Here is a 24237-nt window from a genome sequence, read left to right as displayed (position 1 = left end):
AAGCCTTATATCAAGAGGTTCCTAATTAGCTACCAGCAATCTGGCTTCACAATAGTGTTCTTTCATTGAATGGATGTAATAGATACTTTGTAGTGAAATGTATGATAAGTCTCTTATGAAAAGGTTCCTAAACAGCTGCCTGCAATCTGGCTTCAGCACATTATATCATTGTCTCAAAGTGATATTCATTCAGTATGTCTTATATGGAAACGCTTGAAATGGTGAACATGAAGAAGTTTCTAAATATATACAAGCAAGATTGTTTCTCCACAGTTTTCTTTCAGTGACTGAATGTTATGTATAGTCTGTCACGACTATTGTAAAATGTTTGATGAGTCTTATGTAAAAACGTTCCTAGATAGCTATCTGTGAGCTCTATTTAGCGCAGTGTTCTTTCATTGTAGGAAAATGATACCCATTCATTATGGCATATACTGAAATGTGAGAAATGTCTCAAATACAAATGTTCCTAATAATAGCTTCAAGATGCTTTCACCACAGAGTTCTTTCAGTGAAACAATATTGCAGATATTCTGTGACACTTGTAGTGAAGTGTTAGTTAAAACTTACTTGCAAGCTGGATTCAGCACAGTGTTTCTTTCATTGTTTGAAACTCATATTCAATCAGAACAGCAAATATTGAAATGGTTATAATGACTAATATGAAGAGGATCCTTAATGGCTGCAAGTAAGATGGTTTCACCACAGTTTTCTCTCAGTGAGCAAATGCTATATATATTCTGTCCCGCATGCAATGAAATGTTTGTTAAGTCTTATATGAACATGTTCCTAAACAGCTACCCGCAAACTGGGCTTAGAACAGTGTTCTCACACTGTTAGTAATTGATAGGTCATCTGTAGGGCATATGCTGAAATGTTTGAAATGTCTTATGTGAATATGCCCCTAAACAGCTGTAAGCACATTTGTTTCACCAGAGTTCCTTTAGTGTCTGAATCTTATGGATATTTTTCAAGTCTGTAGTGTAATTTTTTAAGTATTTTATGAAGTTCTTCCTAAACAGATACTAGGAAACAAGGGTTCAGCTCATCCTTCTTTCCTTGAGTGAATATTAAAATCATTCTGTCATGACCATAGCGCAATATTTGTTAAGACTTATAAAAAGATATTTCTAAAAGACAACTTTCCAGCTGGGTTCTTAACATTGTTCTTTCATTTTATGGAAGTGATAACCATTCTGGATGGAATACACTGAAATGTTTGAAAAGACTTGTATGAAGATACTCCTAAATAGCTACAAGCAATCTGGTTACACCACAGTGTTCTTTCATTTAATAAACTTTATATATAGTCTCCTAAGGCTGTAGTGAAATGTTTTATATCATATATGAAAATGTTCCTACAGCTACCTGCAAGCTGGGATCAGCACACTGACTTTTCATTGTAATAAAGTGATAGTTACTTTGTATGGCATACACTGAAATGTCAGAAAAGACTTATATGAGTCTATTTCTAAAGAGATACAAGCAAGCTGGTTTCACAATAGTGATCTTTCATTGAATTAATGTAATAGATATTCTGTCGCACATGTTGTGAAATGTTCAATAAATCTTACATGAAAATGTTACTATAAGTCTACCTGAAAGCTGAGTTAAGTACAATGTTTTTTCATTTTAAGAAAGTATAGCTGTTCTCTATGGCTCATACTGAAATGCTAGAAAAGACTTACATGAAGATGTTCCTTAAAAGCTACAAGGAAGTTGCTTTCACCACAGCATTCTTTCAATGTGTGAATGTTATAGATATTCCATCATGCCCGTAGTGAAATGTTTGATAGGACTTATTTGAAGATTCCCCTAAACAGCTGCAAGCAAGGTGTTTTCACCACAGTGTTCATTCAGAAAATGAATGTTATACGTATTCTGTCATGCCTCAAGAGAACTATTTGATGTCTTATGTGAGAGTGTTCCTGAACAGCTACAAGCAAGCTTTTTCAACATAGTGTGGTTTCCTTGAATGAATGTTATGGATATCATGTTGCGGCTGTAGAGAAACGTTTGATAAGACATAAATGAAATGCTCATAAAGAGCCACTGGTTTCATCAGAACGTTCTTTCTGGATATGGAAGTGATAGCCATTCTGTAGGCATAATGAAGTGTTTGAAGAGCCTTATACGAAGACATTCCCAAGGCGCCAGAAGTAATCTGGCTTCACCACAGTGTTCTTTCAGTGAACGAGTGTTATAGCTAGTCTGTCATGCCTGTAGTGAAATGTTTAATAAGTCTTATATGAAGAGGTTTCAAACAGCCGCCAGCAAGCCGGGTTTAGCACAGTGTCCTTTAACTGTAAGTAAGTGAGAGCCATTCTGTATGGCATATACTTAAATGTTAGAGAGGTCTTATATGAAGATGTTCCTAAATAGAATCCAACAAGATGTGTTCAGGACAGAATAATTTCATCATAAGATAGTGACAGCCGTTTAGTATGGCATATACTGAAATGCTGAAAAGGACTGAAATGAAGATCTTCCTTAACAGTAAAACCAAGCCACTTTCACCATAGTGTTCTTTCATTGAATGGATGTAATAGATATTCTGTCACGCCTGTAGTCAAATGTTCAATAGGTCTTACATAAAAATACTCCTAATAATCTACCTGAAAGCTATTAAACACAACCTTCTTTCCTTGTAAGAAGGGTATGGCCATGCTGTATGCCATATACTGAAATGCTTGAAAAGCTTTATACGAAGATGTTCCTCAACAGTTACAAGAAAACTGCTTTCATCCCTGTGTTCGTTCAATGAGTGAATGTTTAGAGATTCTGTCATTCCTGCAAAGGAATGTTTAATAAGTCTTACATGAAGATGTTTCTAAACAGCTACAAGGAAATTTTTTTAAATATAGTGTTATTACATTGAATAAACATTAAAGACATCCTGTCATGACTGTAGGCAAATGTCTGATGAGACTTGAGCAAGATATTAATAAACAATTACTTGCAAGCTGGGTTCATCACAGTATTCTTTCCTGGCTATGGAGATGATAGCCATTCTGTATGGCATAAAGTGATATGTTTGAAGAGCCTTTGATTTATATTCTTAAACAGCTAACAAGCAAGATGGTTTCTTCACAGTGTTCTTTCAGTGAATGAATGTTCTAGATATTGTCACATCTGTGGTGAAATATTTGATATATGATGTTCCTAAACAGCTACCTATAAACTGGATTCAGCATGTGTTCTTTCATTTTGTGAAAATGATAGTCGCTCTGTGTGGAATATACTTAAGTATTTGCAGTGTATTATGTGCAGATGTTCCTAAACAGTGAAAAGAAGATGGTTTTTGCATAATTTTCTTTCAGATAACAAATGTTATAGACATTGTCACATCTGTAGTCAAATGTTTGATATGATTTATGTGAAAATATCCCTAAACAGCTACCTGTTGGCTTGATTAAGCACAATGCTCTTTCATTGTAAGAAAGTGATAGCTGTTCCATGTGGCATATACTGAAATGTTTGAAATGTCATCTGTGAAGATGTTCCTTAAGAGCTACTTGCTAGGTGTTTTCAAGACAATGTTCTTTCAGTGAATGGATGTTGTAGATAGTCTATCACACCCGTAGTGAAATGCTGGATAAGTTTTATGAAGATGTCCCTAAGTAGCTACAAGCAAAATGGTTTCACAACAGTGTTCTCACAGACATTGAAGGTTATAGATATTCTGTCATGCCTGTAGTGAAATGTTTGATAAGACTTGCATGAACACTTACATGAAGATGTTTCTAAACAGCCACAAGCAAGCTTTTTCACCACAGTATTTCATTGAATGAATGTAATAATTATCACATTGTGGCTGCAGAGAAACGTTTGATAAGACACACACAAAATGTTCATAAATAGCATGTGCCAGCTGGTTGCATCACAATGTTGTTTAATTTAATGGAAGTGATCATCATTCTGTATAGCATATGATGTGTTTGAATAGCCTTATATAAAGATATTCCTAAAAACTTATGAGCAATCTGGTTTCACCAGAGTGTGTTCCTCAGTGAAGGAATCTTACAGAGATTCTGTCAGAGCAGTAGTGACATGTTTGGTGTTTTGTATGAAGAAACCCTAAATGGCTTCCTGCAAGATGAGTTCAACACAGTGTTATTTCATTTTAAGAAAATGATAGTCATTCTGTTTGGCATAAACTGAAATATTAGAAAAGCCTTATATCAAGAGGTTCCTAATTAGCTACCAGCAATCTGGCTTCACAATAGTGTTCTTTCATTGAATGGATGTAATAGATACTTTGTAGTGAAATGTATGATAAGTCTCTTATGAAAAGGTTCCTAAACAGCTGCCTGCAATCTGGCTTCAGCACATTATATCATTGTCTCAAAGTGATATTCATTCAGTATGTCTTATATGGAAACGCTTGAAATGGTGAACATGAAGAAGTTTCTAAATATGTACAAGCAAGATTGTTTCTCCACAGTTTTCTTTCAGTGACTGAATGTTATGTATAGTCTGTCACGACTATTGTAAAATGTTTGATGAGTCTTATGTCAAAACGTTCCTAGATAGCTATCTGTGAGCTCTATTTAGCACAGTGTTCTTTCATTGTAGGAAAATGATACCCATTCATTATGGCATATACTGAAATGTGAGAAATGTCTCCAATACAAATGTTCCTAATAATAGCTTCAAGATGCTTTCACCACAGAGTTCTTTCAGTGAAACAATATTGCAGATATTCTGTGACACTTGTAGTGAAGTGTTAGTTAAAACTTACTTGCAAGCTGGATTCAGCACAGTGTTTCTTTCATTGTTTGAAACTCATATTCAATCAGAACAGCAAATATTGAAATGGTTATAATGACTAATATGAAGAGGATCCTTAATGGCTGCAAGTAAGATGGTTTCACCACAGTTTTCTCTCAGTGAACAAATGCTATATATATTCTGTCCCGCATGCAATGAAATGTTTGTTAAGTCTTATATGAACATGTTCCTAAACAGCTACCCGCAAACTGGGCTTAGAACAGTGTTCTCACACTGTTAGTAATTGATAGGTCATCTGTAGGGCATATGCTGAAATGTTTGAAATGTCTTATGTGAATATGCCCCTAAACAGCTGTAAGCACATTTGTTTCACCAGAGTTCCTTTAGTGTCTGAATCTTATGGATATTTTTCAAGTCTGTAGTGTAATTTTTTAAGTATTTTATGAAGTTCTTCCTAAACGGATACTAGGAAACAAGGGTTCAGCTCATCCTTCTTTCCTTGAGTGAATATTAAAATCATTCTGTCATGACCATAGCGCAATATTTGTTAAGACTTATAAAAAGATATTTCTAAAAGACAACTTTCCAGCTGGGTTCTTAACATTGTTCTTTCATTTTATGGAAGTGATAACCATTCTGGATGGAATACACTGAAATGTTTGAAAAGACTTGTATGAAGATACTCCTAAATAGCTACAAGCAATCTGGTTACACCACAGTGTTCTTTCATTTAATAAACTTTATATATAGTCTCCTATAGCTGTAGTGAAATGTTTTATATCATATATGAAAATGTTCCTACAGCTACCTGCAAGCTGGGATCAGCACACTGACTTTTCATTGTAATAAAGTGATAGTTACTTTGTATGGCATACACTGAAATGTCAGAAAAGACTTATATGAGTCTATTTCTAAAGAGATACAAGCAAGCTGGTTTCACAATAGTGATCTTTCATTGAATTAATGTAATAGATATTCTGTCGCACATGTTGTGAAATGTTCAATAAATCTTACATGAAAATGTTACTATAAGTCTACCTGAAAGCTGAGTTAAGTACAATGTTTTTTCATTTTAAGAAAGTATAGCTGTTCTCTATGGCTCATACTGAAATGCTAGAAAAGACTTACATGAAGATGTTCCTTAAAAGCTACAAGGAAGTTGCTTTCACCACAGCATTCTTTCAATGTGTGAATGTTATAGATATTCCATCATGCCCGTAGTGAAATGTTTGATAGGACTTATTTGAAGATTCCCCTAAACAGCTGCAAGCAAGGTGTTTTCACCACAGTGTTCATTCAGAAAATGAATGTTATACGTATTCTGTCATGCCTCAAGAGAACTATTTGATGTCTTATGTGAGAGTGTTCCTGAACAGCTACAAGCAAGCTTTTTCAACATAGTGTGGTTTCCTTGAATGAATGTTATGGATATCATGTTGCGGCTGTAGAGAAACGTTTGATAAGACATAAATGAAATGCTCATAAAGAGCCACTGGTTTCATCAGAACGTTCTTTCTGGATATGGAAGTGATAGCCATTCTGTAGGCATAATGAAGTGTTTGAAGAGCCTTATACGAAGACATTCCCAAGGCGCCAGAAGTAATCTGGCTTCACCACAGTGTTCTTTCAGTGAACGAGTGTTATAGCTAGTCTGTCATGCCTGTAGTGAAATGTTTAATAAGTCTTATATGAAGAGGTTTCAAACAGCCGCCAGCAAGCCGGGTTTAGCACAGTGTCCTTTAACTGTAAGTAAGTGAGAGCCATTCTGTATGGCATATACTTAAATGTTAGAGAGGTCTTATATGAAGATGTTCCTAAATAGAATCCAACAAGATGTGTTCAGGACAGAATAATTTCATCATAAGATAGTGACAGCCGTTTAGTATGGCATATACTGAAATGCTGAAAAGGACTGAAATGAAGATCTTCCTTAACAGTAAAACCAAGCCACTTTCACCATAGTGTTCTTTCATTGAATGGATGTAATAGATATTCTGTCATGCCTGTAGTCAAATGTTCAATAGGTCTTACATAAAAATACTCCTAATAATCTACCTGAAAGCTATTAAACACAACCTTCTTTCCTTGTAAGAAGGGTATGGCCATGCTGTATGCCATATACTGAAATGCTTGAAAAGCTTTATACGAAGATGTTCCTCAACAGTTACAAGAAAACTGCTTTCATCCCTGTGTTCGTTCAATGAGTGAATGTTTAGAGATTCTGTCATTCCTGCAAAGGAATGTTTAATAAGTCTTACATGAAGATGTTTCTAAACAGCTACAAGGAAATTTTTTTAAATATAGTGTTATTACATTGAATAAACATTAAAGACATCCTGTCATGACTGTAGGCAAATGTCTGATGAGACTTGAGCAAGATATTAATAAACAATTACTTGCAAGCTGGGTTCATCACAGTATTCTTTCCTGGCTATGGAGATGATAGCCATTCTGTATGGCATAAAGTGATATGTTTGAAGAGCCTTTGATTTATATTCTTAAACAGCTAACAAGCAAGATGGTTTCTTCACAGTGTTCTTTCAGTGAATGAATGTTCTAGATATTGTCACATCTGTGGTGAAATATTTGATATATGATGTTCCTAAACAGCTACCTATAAACTGGATTCAGCATGTGTTCTTTCCTTTTGTGAAAATGATAGTCGCTCTGTGTGGAATATACTTAAGTATTTGAAGTGTATTATGTGCAGATGTTCCTAAACAGTGAAAAGAAGATGGTTTTTGCATAATTTTCTTTCAGATAACAAATGTTATAGACATTGTCACATCTGTAGTCAAATGTTTGATATGATTTATGTGAAAATATCCCTAAACAGCTACCTGTTGGCTTGATTAAGCACAATGCTCTTTCATTGTAAGAAAGTGATAGCTGTTCCATGTGGCATATACTGAAATGTTTGAAATGTCATCTGTGAAGATGTTCCTTAAGAGCTACTTGCTAGGTGTTTTCAAGACAATGTTCTTTCAGTGAATGGATGTTGTAGATAGTCTATCACACCCGTAGTGAAATGCTGGATAAGTTTTATGAAGATGTCCCTAAGTAGCTACAAGCAAAATGGTTTCACAACAGTGTTCTTACAGACATTGAAGGTTATAGATATTCTGTCATGCCTGTAGTGAAATGTTTGATAAGACTTGCATGAACACTTACATGAAGATGTTTCTAAACAGCCACAAGCAAGCTTTTTCAACACAGTATTTCATTGAATGAATGTAATAATTATCACATTGTGGCTGCAGAGAAACGTTTGATAAGACACACACAAAATGTTCATAAATAGCATGTGCCAGCTGGTTGCATCACAATGTTGTTTAATTTAATGGAAGTGATCATCATTCTGTATAGCATATGATGTGTTTGAATAGCCTTATATAAAGATATTCCTAAAAACTTATGAGCAATCTGGTTTCACCAGAGTGTGTTCCTCAGTGAAGGAATCTTACAGAGATTCTGTCAGAGCAGTAGTGACATGTTTGGTGTTTTGTATGAAGAAACCCTAAATGGCTTCCTGCAAGATGAGTTCAACACAGTGTTATTTCATTTTAAGAAAATGATAGTCATTCTGTTTGGCATAAACTGAAATATTAGAAAAGCCTTATATCAAGAGGTTCCTAATTAGCTACCAGCAATCTGGCTTCACAATAGTGTTCTTTCATTGAATGGATGTAATAGATACTTTGTAGTGAAATGTATGATAAGTCTCTTATGAAAAGGTTCCTAAACAGCTGCCTGCAATCTGGCTTCAGCACATTATATCATTGTCTCAAAGTGATATTCATTCAGTATGTCTTATATGGAAACGCTTGAAATGGTGAACATGAAGAAGTTTCTAAATATATACAAGCAAGATTGTTTCTCCACAGTTTTCTTTCAGTGACTGAATGTTATGTATAGTCTGTCACGACTATTGTAAAATGTTTGATGAGTCTTATGTAAAAACGTTCCTAGATAGCTATCTGTGAGCTCTATTTAGCGCAGTGTTCTTTCATTGTAGGAAAATGATACCCATTCATTATGGCATATACTGAAATGTGAGAAATGTCTCAAATACAAATGTTCCTAATAATAGCTTCAAGATGCTTTCACCACAGAGTTCTTTCAGTGAAACAATATTGCAGATATTCTGTGACACTTGTAGTGAAGTGTTAGTTAAAACTTACTTGCAAGCTGGATTCAGCACAGTGTTTCTTTCATTGTTTGAAACTCATATTCAATCAGAACAGCAAATATTGAAATGGTTATAATGACTAATATGAAGAGGATCCTTAATGGCTGCAAGTAAGATGGTTTCACCACAGTTTTCTCTCAGTGAGCAAATGCTATATATATTCTGTCCCGCATGCAATGAAATGTTTGTTAAGTCTTATATGAACATGTTCCTAAACAGCTACCCGCAAACTGGGCTTAGAACAGTGTTCTCACACTGTTAGTAATTGATAGGTCATCTGTAGGGCATATGCTGAAATGTTTGAAATGTCTTATGTGAATATGCCCCTAAACAGCTGTAAGCACATTTGTTTCACCAGAGTTCCTTTAGTGTCTGAATCTTATGGATATTTTTCAAGTCTGTAGTGTAATTTTTTAAGTATTTTATGAAGTTCTTCCTAAACAGATACTAGGAAACAAGGGTTCAGCTCATCCTTCTTTCCTTGAGTGAATATTAAAATCATTCTGTCATGACCATAGCGCAATATTTGTTAAGACTTATAAAAAGATATTTCTAAAAGACAACTTTCCAGCTGGGTTCTTAACATTGTTCTTTCATTTTATGGAAGTGATAACCATTCTGGATGGAATACACTGAAATGTTTGAAAAGACTTGTATGAAGATACTCCTAAATAGCTACAAGCAATCTGGTTACACCACAGTGTTCTTTCATTTAATAAACTTTATATATAGTCTCCTAAGGCTGTAGTGAAATGTTTTATATCATATATGAAAATGTTCCTACAGCTACCTGCAAGCTGGGATCAGCACACTGACTTTTCATTGTAATAAAGTGATAGTTACTTTGTATGGCATACACTGAAATGTCAGAAAAGACTTATATGAGTCTATTTCTAAAGAGATACAAGCAAGCTGGTTTCACAATAGTGATCTTTCATTGAATTAATGTAATAGATATTCTGTCGCACATGTTGTGAAATGTTCAATAAATCTTACATGAAAATGTTACTATAAGTCTACCTGAAAGCTGAGTTAAGTACAATGTTTTTTCATTTTAAGAAAGTATAGCTGTTCTCTATGGCTCATACTGAAATGCTAGAAAAGACTTACATGAAGATGTTCCTTAAAAGCTACAAGGAAGTTGCTTTCACCACAGCATTCTTTCAATGTGTGAATGTTATAGATATTCCATCATGCCCGTAGTGAAATGTTTGATAGGACTTATTTGAAGATTCCCCTAAACAGCTGCAAGCAAGGTGTTTTCACCACAGTGTTCATTCAGAAAATGAATGTTATACGTATTCTGTCATGCCTCAAGAGAACTATTTGATGTCTTATGTGAGAGTGTTCCTGAACAGCTACAAGCAAGCTTTTTCAACATAGTGTGGTTTCCTTGAATGAATGTTATGGATATCATGTTGCGGCTGTAGAGAAACGTTTGATAAGACATAAATGAAATGCTCATAAAGAGCCACTGGTTTCATCAGAACGTTCTTTCTGGATATGGAAGTGATAGCCATTCTGTAGGCATAATGAAGTGTTTGAAGAGCCTTATACGAAGACATTCCCAAGGCGCCAGAAGTAATCTGGCTTCACCACAGTGTTCTTTCAGTGAACGAGTGTTATAGCTAGTCTGTCATGCCTGTAGTGAAATGTTTAATAAGTCTTATATGAAGAGGTTTCAAACAGCCGCCAGCAAGCCGGGTTTAGCACAGTGTCCTTTAACTGTAAGTAAGTGAGAGCCATTCTGTATGGCATATACTTAAATGTTAGAGAGGTCTTATATGAAGATGTTCCTAAATAGAATCCAACAAGATGTGTTCAGGACAGAATAATTTCATCATAAGATAGTGACAGCCGTTTAGTATGGCATATACTGAAATGCTGAAAAGGACTGAAATGAAGATCTTCCTTAACAGTAAAACCAAGCCACTTTCACCATAGTGTTCTTTCATTGAATGGATGTAATAGATATTCTGTCACGCCTGTAGTCAAATGTTCAATAGGTCTTACATAAAAATACTCCTAATAATCTACCTGAAAGCTATTAAACACAACCTTCTTTCCTTGTAAGAAGGGTATGGCCATGCTGTATGCCATATACTGAAATGCTTGAAAAGCTTTATACGAAGATGTTCCTCAACAGTTACAAGAAAACTGCTTTCATCCCTGTGTTCGTTCAATGAGTGAATGTTTAGAGATTCTGTCATTCCTGCAAAGGAATGTTTAATAAGTCTTACATGAAGATGTTTCTAAACAGCTACAAGGAAATTTTTTTAAATATAGTGTTATTACATTGAATAAACATTAAAGACATCCTGTCATGACTGTAGGCAAATGTCTGATGAGACTTGAGCAAGATATTAATAAACAATTACTTGCAAGCTGGGTTCATCACAGTATTCTTTCCTGGCTATGGAGATGATAGCCATTCTGTATGGCATAAAGTGATATGTTTGAAGAGCCTTTGATTTATATTCTTAAACAGCTAACAAGCAAGATGGTTTCTTCACAGTGTTCTTTCAGTGAATGAATGTTCTAGATATTGTCACATCTGTGGTGAAATATTTGATATATGATGTTCCTAAACAGCTACCTATAAACTGGATTCAGCATGTGTTCTTTCATTTTGTGAAAATGATAGTCGCTCTGTGTGGAATATACTTAAGTATTTGAAGTGTATTATGTGCAGATGTTCCTAAACAGTGAAAAGAAGATGGTTTTTGCATAATTTTCTTTCAGATAACAAATGTTATAGACATTGTCACATCTGTAGTCAAATGTTTGATATGATTTATGTGAAAATATCCCTAAACAGCTACCTGTTGGCTTGATTAAGCACAATGCTCTTTCATTGTAAGAAAGTGATAGCTGTTCCATGTGGCATATACTGAAATGTTTGAAATGTCATCTGTGAAGATGTTCCTTAAGAGCTACTTGCTAGGTGTTTTCAAGACAATGTTCTTTCAGTGAATGGATGTTGTAGATAGTCTATCACACCCGTAGTGAAATGCTGGATAAGTTTTATGAAGATGTCCCTAAGTAGCTACAAGCAAAATGGTTTCACAACAGTGTTCTTACAGACATTGAAGGTTATAGATATTCTGTCATGCCTGTAGTGAAATGTTTGATAAGACTTGCATGAACACTTACATGAAGATGTTTCTAAACAGCCACAAGCAAGCTTTTTCACCACAGTATTTCATTGAATGAATGTAATAATTATCACATTGTGGCTGCAGAGAAACGTTTGATAAGACACACACAAAATGTTCATAAATAGCATGTGCCAGCTGGTTGCATCACAATGTTGTTTAATTTAATGGAAGTGATCATCATTCTGTATAGCATATGATGTGTTTGAATAGCCTTATATAAAGATATTCCTAAAAACTTATGAGCAATCTGGTTTCACCAGAGTGTGTTCCTCAGTGAAGGAATCTTACAGAGATTCTGTCAGAGCAGTAGTGACATGTTTGGTGTTTTGTATGAAGAAACCCTAAATGGCTTCCTGCAAGATGAGTTCAACACAGTGTTATTTCATTTTAAGAAAATGATAGTCATTCTGTTTGGCATAAACTGAAATATTAGAAAAGCCTTATATCAAGAGGTTCCTAATTAGCTACCAGCAATCTGGCTTCACAATAGTGTTCTTTCATTGAATGGATGTAATAGATACTTTGTAGTGAAATGTATGATAAGTCTCTTATGAAAAGGTTCCTAAACAGCTGCCTGCAATCTGGCTTCAGCACATTATATCATTGTCTCAAAGTGATATTCATTCAGTATGTCTTATATGGAAACGCTTGAAATGGTGAACATGAAGAAGTTTCTAAATATGTACAAGCAAGATTGTTTCTCCACAGTTTTCTTTCAGTGACTGAATGTTATGTATAGTCTGTCACGACTATTGTAAAATGTTTGATGAGTCTTATGTCAAAACGTTCCTAGATAGCTATCTGTGAGCTCTATTTAGCACAGTGTTCTTTCATTGTAGGAAAATGATACCCATTCATTATGGCATATACTGAAATGTGAGAAATGTCTCCAATACAAATGTTCCTAATAATAGCTTCAAGATGCTTTCACCACAGAGTTCTTTCAGTGAAACAATATTGCAGATATTCTGTGACACTTGTAGTGAAGTGTTAGTTAAAACTTACTTGCAAGCTGGATTCAGCACAGTGTTTCTTTCATTGTTTGAAACTCATATTCAATCAGAACAGCAAATATTGAAATGGTTATAATGACTAATATGAAGAGGATCCTTAATGGCTGCAAGTAAGATGGTTTCACCACAGTTTTCTCTCAGTGAACAAATGCTATATATATTCTGTCCCGCATGCAATGAAATGTTTGTTAAGTCTTATATGAACATGTTCCTAAACAGCTACCCGCAAACTGGGCTTAGAACAGTGTTCTCACACTGTTAGTAATTGATAGGTCATCTGTAGGGCATATGCTGAAATGTTTGAAATGTCTTATGTGAATATGCCCCTAAACAGCTGTAAGCACATTTGTTTCACCAGAGTTCCTTTAGTGTCTGAATCTTATGGATATTTTTCAAGTCTGTAGTGTAATTTTTTAAGTATTTTATGAAGTTCTTCCTAAACAGATACTAGGAAACAAGGGTTCAGCTCATCCTTCTTTCCTTGAGTGAATATTAAAATCATTCTGTCATGACCATAGCGCAATATTTGTTAAGACTTATAAAAAGATATTTCTAAAAGACAACTTTCCAGCTGGGTTCTTAACATTGTTCTTTCATTTTATGGAAGTGATAACCATTCTGGATGGAATACACTGAAATGTTTGAAAAGACTTGTATGAAGATACTCCTAAATAGCTACAAGCAATCTGGTTACACCACAGTGTTCTTTCATTTAATAAACTTTATATATAGTCTCCTATAGCTGTAGTGAAATGTTTTATATCATATATGAAAATGTTCCTACAGCTACCTGCAAGCTGGGATCAGCACACTGACTTTTCATTGTAATAAAGTGATAGTTACTTTGTATGGCATACACTGAAATGTCAGAAAAGACTTATATGAGTGTATTTCTAAAGAGATACAAGCAAGCTGGTTTCACAATAGTGATCTTTCATTGAATTAATGTAATAGATATTCTGTCGCACATGTTGTGAAATGTTCAATAAATCTTACATGAAAATGTTACTATAAGTCTACCTGAAAGCTGAGTTAAGTACAATGTTTTTTCATTTTAAGAAAGTATAGCTGTTCTCTATGGCTCATACTGAAATGCTAGAAAAGACTTACATGAAGATGTTCCTTAAAAGCTACAAGGAAGTTGCTTTCACCACAGCATTCTTTCAATGTGTGAATGTTATAGATATTCCATCATGCCCGTAGTGAAATGTTTGATAGGACTTATTTGAAGATTCCCCTAAACAGCTGCAAGCAAGGTGTTTTCACCACAGTGTTCATTCAGAAAATGAATGTTATACGTATTCTGTCATGCCTCAAGAGAACTATTTGATGTCTTATGTGAGAGTGTTCCTGAACAGCTACAAGCAAGCTTTTTCAACATAGTGTGGTTTCCTTGAATGAATGTTATGGATATCATGTTGCGGCTGTAGAGAAACGTTTGATAAGACATAAATGAAATGCTCATAAAGAGCCACTGGTTTCATCAGAACGTTCTTTCTGGATATGGAAGTGATAGCCATTCTGTAGGCATAATGAAGTGTTTGAAGAGCCTTATACGAAGACATTCCCAAGGCGCCAGAAGTAATCTGGCTTCACCACAGTGTTCTTTCAGTGAACGAGTGTTATAGCTAGTCTGTCATGCCTGTAGTGAAATGTTTAATAAGTCTTATATGAAGAGGTTTCAAACAGCCGCCAGCAAGCCGGGTTTAGCACAGTGTCCTTTAACTGTAAGTAAGTGAGAGCCATTCTGTATGGCATATACTTAAATGTTAGAGAGGTCTTATATGAAGATGTTCCTAAATAGAATCCAACAAGATGTGTTCAGGACAGAATAATTTCATCATAAGATAGTGACAGCCGTTTAGTATGGCATATACTGAAATGCTGAAAAGGACTGAAATGAAGATCTTCCTTAACAGTAAAACCAAGCCACTTTCACCATAGTGTTCTTTCATTGAATGGATGTAATAGATATTCTGTCACGCCTGTAGTCAAATGTTCAATAGGTCTTACATAAAAATACTCCTAATAATCTACCTGAAAGCTATTAAACACAACCTTCTTTCCTTGTAAGAAGGGTATGGCCATGCTGTATGCCATATACTGAAATGCTTGAAAAGCTTTATACGAAGATGTTCCTCAACAGTTACAAGAAAACTGCTTTCATCCCTGTGTTCGTTCAATGAGTGAATGTTTAGAGATTCTGTCATTCCTGCAAAGGAATGTTTAATAAGTCTTACATGAAGATGTTTCTAAACAGCTACAAGGAAATTTTTTTAAATATAGTGTTATTACATTGAATAAACATTAAAGACATCCTGTCATGACTGTAGGCAAATGTCTGATGAGACTTGAGCAAGATATTAATAAACAATTACTTGCAAGCTGGGTTCATCACAGTATTCTTTCCTGGCTATGGAGATGATAGCCATTCTGTATGGCATAAAGTGATATGTTTGAAGAGCCTTTGATTTATATTCTTAAACAGCTAACAAGCAAGATGGTTTCTTCACAGTGTTCTTTCAGTGAATGAATGTTCTAGATATTGTCACATCTGTGGTGAAATATTTGATATATGATGTTCCTAAACAGCTACCTATAAACTGGATTCAGCATGTGTTCTTTCATTTTGTGAAAATGATAGTCGCTCTGTGTGGAATATACTTAAGTATTTGAAGTGTATTATGTGCAGATGTTCCTAAACAGTGAAAAGAAGATGGTTTTTGCATAATTTTCTTTCAGATAACAAATGTTATAGACATTGTCACATCTGTAGTCAAATGTTTGATATGATTTATGTGAAAATATCCCTAAACAGCTACCTGTTGGCTTGATTAAGCACAATGCTCTTTCATTGTAAGAAAGTGATAGCTGTTCCATGTGGCATATACTGAAATGTTTGAAATGTCATCTGTGAAGATGTTCCTTAAGAGCTACTTGCTAGGTGTTTTCAAGACAATGTTCTTTCAGTGAATGGATGTTGTAGATAGTCTATCACACCCGTAGTGAAATGCTGGATAAGTTTTATGAAGATGTCCCTAAGTAGCTACAAGCAAAATGGTTTCACAACAGTGTTCTTACAGACATTGAAGGTTATAGATATTCTGTCATGCCTGTAGTGAAATGTTTGATAAGACTTGCATGAACACTTACATGAAGATGTTTCTAAACAGCCACAAGCAAGCTTTTTCAACACAGTATTTCATTGAATGAATGTAATAATTATCACATTGTGGCTGCAGAGAAACGTTTGATAAGACACACACAAAATGTTCATAAATAGCATGTGCCAGCTGGTTGCATCACAATGTTGTTTAATTTAATGGAAGTGATCATCATTCTGTATAGCATATGATGTGTTTGAATAGCCTTATATAAAGATATTCCTAAAAACTTATGAGCAATCTGGTTTCACCAGAGTGTGTTCCTCAGTGAAGGAATCTTACAGAGATTCTGTCAGAGCAGTAGTGACATGTTTGGTGTTTTGTATGAAGAAACCCTAAATGGCTTCCTGCAAGATGAGTTCAACACAGTGTTATTTCATTTTAAGAAAATGATAGTCATTCTGTTTGGCATAAACTGAAATATTAGAAAAGCCTTATATCAAGAGGTTCCTAATTAGCTACCAGCAATCTGGCTTCACAATAGTGTTCTTTCATTGAATGGATGTAATAGATACTTTGTAGTGAAATGTATGATAAGTCTCTTATGAAAAGGTTCCTAAACAGCTGCCTGCAATCTGGCTTCAGCACATTATATCATTGTCTCAAAGTGATATTCATTCAGTATGTCTTATATGGAAACGCTTGAAATGGTGAACATGAAGAAGTTTCTAAATATATACAAGCAAGATTGTTTCTCCACAGTTTTCTTTCAGTGACTGAATGTTATGTATAGTCTGTCACGACTATTGTAAAATGTTTGATGAGTCTTATGTAAAAACGTTCCTAGATAGCTATCTGTGAGCTCTATTTAGCACAGTGTTCTTTCATTGTAGGAAAATGATACCCATTCATTATGGCATATACTGAAATGTGAGAAATGTCTCAAATACAAATGTTCCTAATAATAGCTTCAAGATGCTTTCACCACAGAGTTCTTTCAGTGAAACAATATTGCAGATATTCTGTGACACTTGTAGTGAAGTGTTAGTTAAAACTTACTTGCAAGCTGGATTCAGCACAGTGTTTCTTTCATTGTTTGAAACTCATATTCAATCAGAACAGCAAATATTGAAATGGTTATAATGACTAATATGAAGAGGATCCTTAATGGCTGCAAGTAAGATGGTTTCACCACAGTTTTCTCTCAGTGAACAAATGCTATATATATTCTGTCCCGCATGCAATGAAATGTTTGTTAAGTCTTATATGAACATGTTCCTAAACAGCTACCCGCAAACTGGGCTTAGAACAGTGTTCTCACACTGTTAGTAATTGATAGGTCATCTGTAGGGCATATGCTGAAATGTTTGAAATGTCTTATGTGAATATGCCCCTAAACAGCTGTAAGCACATTTGTTTCACCAGAGTTCCTTTAGTGTCTGAATCTTATGGATATTTTTCAAGTCTGTAGTGTAATTTTTTAAGTATTTTATGAAGTTCTTCCTAAACAGATACTAGGAAACAAGGGTTCAGCTCATCCTTCTTTCCTTGAGTGAATATTAAAATCATTCTGTCATGACCATAGCGCAATATTTGTTAAGACTTATAAAAAGATATTTCTAAAAGACAACTTTCCAGCTGGGTTCTTAACATTGTTCTTTCATTTTATGGAAGTGATAACCATTCTGGATGGAATACACTGAAATGTTTGAAAAGACTTGTATGAAGATACTCCTAAATAGCTACAAGCAATCTGGTTACACCACAGTGTTCTTTCATTTAATAAACTTTATATATAGTCTCCTATGGCTGTAGTGAAATGTTTTATATCATATATGAAAATGTTCCTACAGCTACCTGCAAGCTGGGATCAGCACACTGACTTTTCATTGTAATAAAGTGATAGTTACTTTGTATGGCATACACTGAAATGTCAGAAAAGACTTATATGAGTCTATTTCTAAAGAGATACAAGCAAGCTGGTTTCACAATAGTGATCTTTCATTGAATTAATGTAATAGATATTCTGTCGCACATGTTGTGAAATGTTCAATAAATCTTACATGAAAATGTTACTATAAGTCTACCTGAAAGCTGAGTTAAGTACAATGTTTTTTCATTTTCAGAAAGTATAGCTGTTCTCTATGGCTCATACTGAAATGCTAGAAAAGACTTACATGAAGATGTTCCTTAAAAGCTACAAGGAAGTTGGTTTCACCACAGCATTCTTTCAATGTGTGAATGTTATAGATATTCCATCATGCCCGTAGTGAAATGTTTGATAGGACTTATTTGAAGATTCCCCTAAAGAGCTGCAAGCAAGGTGTTTTCACCACAGTGTTCATTCAGAAAATGAATGTTATACGTATTCTGTCATGCCTCAAGAGAACTATTTGATGTCTTATGTGAGAGTGTTCCTGAACAGCTACAAGCAAGCTTTTTCAACATAGTGTGGTTTCCTTGAATGAATGTTATGGATATCATGTTGCGGCTGTAGAGAAACGTTTGATAAGACATAAATGAAATGCTCATAAAGAGCCACTGGTTTCATCAGAACGTTCTTTCTGGATATGGAAGTGATAGCCATTCTGTAGGCATAATGAAGTGTTTGAAGAGCCTTATACGAAGACATTCCCAAGGCGCCAGAAGTAATCTGGCTTCACCACAGTGTTCTTTCAGTGAACGAGTGTTATAGCTAGTCTGTCATGCCTGTAGTGAAATGTTTAATAAGTCTTATATGAAGAGGTTTCAAACAGCCGCCAGCAAGCCGGGTTTAGCACAGTGTCCTTTAACTGTAAGTAAGTGAGAGCCATTCTGTATGGCATATACTTAAATGTTAGAGAGGTCTTATATGAAGATGTTCCTAAATAGAATCCAACAAGATGTGTTCAGGACAGAATAATTTCATCATAAGATAGTGACAGCCGTTTAGTATGGCATATACTGAAATGCTGAAAAGGACTGAAATGAAGATCTTCCTTAACAGTAAAACCAAGCCACTTTCACCATAGTGTTCTTTCATTGAATGGATGTAATAGATATTCTGTCATGCCTGTAGTCAAATGTTCAATAGGTCTTACATAAAAATACTCCTAATAATCTACCTGAAAGCTATTAAACACAACCTTCTTTCCTTGTAAGAAGGGTATGGCCATGCTGTATGCCATATACTGAAATGCTTGAAAAGCTTTATACGAAGATGTTCCTCAACAGTTACAAGAAAACTGCTTTCATCCCTGTGTTCGTTCAATGAGTGAATGTTTAGAGATTCTGTCATTCCTGCAAAGGAATGTTTAATAAGTCTTACATGAAGATGTTTCTAAACAGCTACAAGGAAATTTTTTTAAATATAGTGTTATTACATTGAATAAACATTAAAGATATCCTGTCATGACTGTAGGCAAATGTCTGATGAGACTTGAGCAAGATATTAATAAACAATTACTTGCAAGCTGGGTTCATCACAGTATTCTTTCCTGGCTATGGAGATGATAGCCATTCTGTATGGCATAAAGTGATATGTTTGAAGAGCCTTTGATTTATATTCTTAAACAGCTAACAAGCAAGATGGTTTCTTCACAGTGTTCTTTCAGTGAATGAATGTTCTAGATATTGTCACATCTGTGGTGAAATATTTGATATATGATGTTCCTAAACAGCTACCTATAAACTGGATTCAGCATGTGTTCTTTCATTTTGTGAAAATGATAGTCGCTCTGTGTGGAATATACTTAAGTATTTGAAGTGTATTATGTGCAGATGTTCCTAAACAGTGAAAAGAAGATGGGTTTTGCATAATTTTCTTTCAGATAACAAATGTTATAGACATTGTCACATCTGTAGTCAAATGTTTGATATGATTTATGTGAAAATATCCCTAAACAGCTACCTGTTGGCTTGATTAAGCACAATGCTCTTTCATTGTAAGAAAGTGATAGCTGTTCCATGTGGCATATACTGAAATGTTTGAAATGTCATCTGTGAAGATGTTCCTTAAGAGCTACTTGCTAGGTGTTTTCAAGACAATGTTCTTTCAGTGAATGGATGTTGTAGATAGTCTATCACACCCGTAGTGAAATGCTGGATAAGTTTTATGAAGATGTCCCTAAGTAGCTACAAGCAAAATGGTTTCACAACAGTGTTCTTACAGACATTGAAGGTTATAGATATTCTGTCATGCCTGTAGTGAAATGTTTGATAAGACTTGCATGAACACTTACATGAAGATGTTTCTAAACAGCCACAAGCAAGCTTTTTCAACACAGTATTTCATTGAATGAATGTAATAATTATCACATTGTGGCTGCAGAGAAACGTTTGATAAGACACACACAAAATGTTCATAAATAGCATGTGCCAGCTGGTTGCATCACAATGTTGTTTAATTTAATGGAAGTGATCATCATTCTGTATAGCATATGATGTGTTTGAATAGCCTTATATAAAGATATTCCTAAAAACTTATGAGCAATCTGGTTTCACCAGAGTGTGTTCCTCAGTGAAGGAATCTTACAGAGATTCTGTCAGAGCAGTAGTGACATGTTTGGTGTTTTGTATGAAGAAACCCTAAATGGCTTCCTGCAAGATGAGTTCAACACAGTGTTATTTCATTTTAAGAAAATGATAGTCATTCTGTTTGGCATAAACTGAAATATTAGAAAAGCCTTATATCAAGAGGTTCCTAATTAGCTACCAGCAATCTGGCTTCACAATAGTGTTCTTTCATTGAATGGATGTAATAGATACTTTGTAGTGAAATGTATGATAAGTCTCTTATGAAAAGGTTCCTAAACAGCTGCCTGCAATCTGGCTTCAGCACATTATATCATTGTCTCAAAGTGATATTCATTCAGTATGTCTTATATGGAAACGCTTGAAATGGTGAACATGAAGAAGTTTCTAAATATATACAAGCAAGATTGTTTCTCCACAGTTTTCTTTCAGTGACTGAATGTTATGTATAGTCTGTCACGACTATTGTAAAATGTTTGATGAGTCTTATGTAAAAACGTTCCTAGATAGCTATCTGTGAGCTCTATTTAGCACAGTGTTCTTTCATTGTAGGAAAATGATACCCATTCATTATGGCATATACTGAAATGTGAGAAATGTCTCCAATACAAATGTTCCTAATAATAGCTTCAAGATGCTTTCACCACAGAGTTCTTTCAGTGAAACAATATTGCAGATATTCTGTGACACTTGTAGTGAAGTGTTAGTTAAAACTTACTTGCAAGCTGGATTCAGCACAGTGTTTCTTTCATTGTTTGAAACTCATATTCAATCAGAACAGCAAATATTGAAATGGTTATAATGACTAATATGAAGAGGATCCTTAATGGCTGCAAGTAAGATGGTTTCACCACAGTTTTCTCTCAGTGAACAAATGCTATATATATTCTGTCCCGCATGCAATGAAATGTTTGTTAAGTCTTATATGAACATGTTCCTAAACAGCTACCCGCAAACTGGGCTTAGAACAGTGTTCTCACACTGTTAGTAATTGATAGGTCATCTGTAGGGCATATGCTGAAATGTTTGAAATGTCTTATGTGAATATGCCCCTAAACAGCTGTAAGCACATTTGTTTCACCAGAGTTCCTTTAGTGTCTGAATCTTATGGATATTTTTCAAGTCTGTAGTGTAATTTTTTAAGTATTTTATGAAGTTCTTCCTAAACGGATACTAGGAAACAAGGGTTCAGCTCATCCTTCTTTCCTTGAGTGAATATTAAAATCATTCTGTCATGACCATAGCGCAATATTTGTTAAGACTTATAAAAAGATATTTCTAAAAGACAACTTTCCAGCTGGGTTCTTAACATTGTTCTTTCATTTTATGGAAGTGATAACCATTCTGGATGGAATACACTGAAATGTTTGAAAAGACTTGTATGAAGATACTCCTAAATAGCTACAAGCAATCTGGTTACACCACAGTGTTCTTTCATTTAATAAACTTTATATATAGTCTCCTATAGCTGTAGTGAAATGTTTTATATCATATATGAAAATGTTCCTACAGCTACCTGCAAGCTGGGATCAGCACACTGACTTTTCATTGTAATAAAGTGATAGTTACTTTGTATGGCATACACTGAAATGTCAGAAAAGACTTATATGAGTCTATTTCTAAAGAGATACAAGCAAGCTGGTTTCACAATAGTGATCTTTCATTGAATTAATGTAATAGATATTCTGTCGCACATGTTGTGAAATGTTCAATAAATCTTACATGAAAATGTTACTATAAGTCTACCTGAAAGCTGAGTTAAGTACAATGTTTTTTCATTTTCAGAAAGTATAGCTGTTCTCTATGGCTCATACTGAAATGCTAGAAAAGACTTACATGAAGATGTTCCTTAAAAGCTACAAGGAAGTTGCTTTCACCACAGCATTCTTTCAATGAGGGAATGTTATAGATATTCCATCATGCCCGTAGTGAAATGTTTGATAGGACTTATTTGAAGATTCCCCTAAAGAGCTGCAAGCAAGGTGTTTTCACCACAGTGTTCATTCAGAAAATGAATGTTATACGTATTCTGTCATGCCTCAAGAGAACTATTTGATGTCTTATGTGAGAGTGTTCCTGAACAGCTACAAGCAAGCTTTTTCAACATAGTGTGGTTTCCTTGAATGAATGTTATGGATATCATGTTGCGGCTGTAGAGAAACGTTTGATAAGACATAAATGAAATGCTCATAAAGAGCCACTGGTTTCATCAGAACGTTCTTTCTGGATATGGAAGTGATAGCCATTCTGTAGGCATAATGAAGTGTTTGAAGAGCCTTATACGAAGACATTCCCAAGGCGCCAGAAGTAATCTGGCTTCACCACAGTGTTCTTTCAGTGAACGAGTGTTATAGCTAGTCTGTCATGCCTGTAGTGAAATGTTTAATAAGTCTTATATGAAGAGGTTTCAAACAGCCGCCAGCAAGCCGGGTTTAGCACAGTGTCCTTTAACTGTAAGTAAGTGAGAGCCATTCTGTATGGCATATACTTAAATGTTAGAGAGGTCTTATATGAAGATGTTCCTAAATAGAATCCAACAAGATGTGTTCAGGACAGAATAATTTCATCATAAGATAGTGACAGCCGTTTAGTATGGCATATACTGAAATGCTGAAAAGGACTGAAATGAAGATCTTCCTTAACAGTAAAACCAAGCCACTTTCACCATAGTGTTCTTTCATTGAATGGATGTAATAGATATTCTGTCATGCCTGTAGTCAAATGTTCAATAGGTCTTACATAAAAATGCTCCTAATAATCTACCTGAAAGCTATTAAACACAACCTTCTTTCCTTGTAACAAGGGTATGGCCATGCTGTATGCCACATACTGAAATGCTTGAAAAGCTTTATACGAAGATGTTCCTCAACAGTTACAAGAAAACTGCTTTCATCCCTGTGTTCGTTCAATGAGTGAATGTTTAGAGATTCTGTCATTCCTGCAAAGGAATGTTTAATAAGTCTTACATGAAGATGTTTCTAAACAGCTACAAGGAAATTTTTTTAAATATAGTGTTATTACATTGAATAAACATTAAAGACATCCTGTCATGACTGTAGGCAAATGTCTGATGAGACTTGAGCAAGATATTAATAAACAATTACTTGCAAGCTGGGTTCATCACAGTATTCTTTCCTGGCTATGGAGATGATAGCCATTCTGTATGGCATAAAGTGATATGTTTGAAGAGCCTTTGATTTATATTCTTAAACAGCTAACAAGCAAGATGGTTTCTTCACAGTGTTCTTTCAGTGAATGAATGTTCTAGATATTGTCACATCTGTGGTGAAATATTTGATATATGATGTTCCTAAACAGCTACCTATAAACTGGATTCAGCATGTGTTCTTTCATTTTGTGAAAATGATAGTCGCTCTGTGTGGAATATACTTAAGTATTTGAAGTGTATTATGTGCAGATGTTCCTAAACAGTGAAAAGAAGATGGTTTTTGCATAATTTTCTTTCAGATAACAAATGTTATAGACATTGTCACATCTGTAGTCAAATGTTTGATATGATTTATGTGAAA

This window comes from Equus asinus, chromosome 25 (assembly GCF_041296235.1).
Source record: "Equus asinus isolate D_3611 breed Donkey chromosome 25, EquAss-T2T_v2, whole genome shotgun sequence".
In the NCBI taxonomy this organism is placed as follows: Eukaryota; Metazoa; Chordata; class Mammalia; order Perissodactyla; family Equidae; genus Equus; species Equus asinus.
This window is presented reverse-complemented; position numbering follows the sequence as displayed.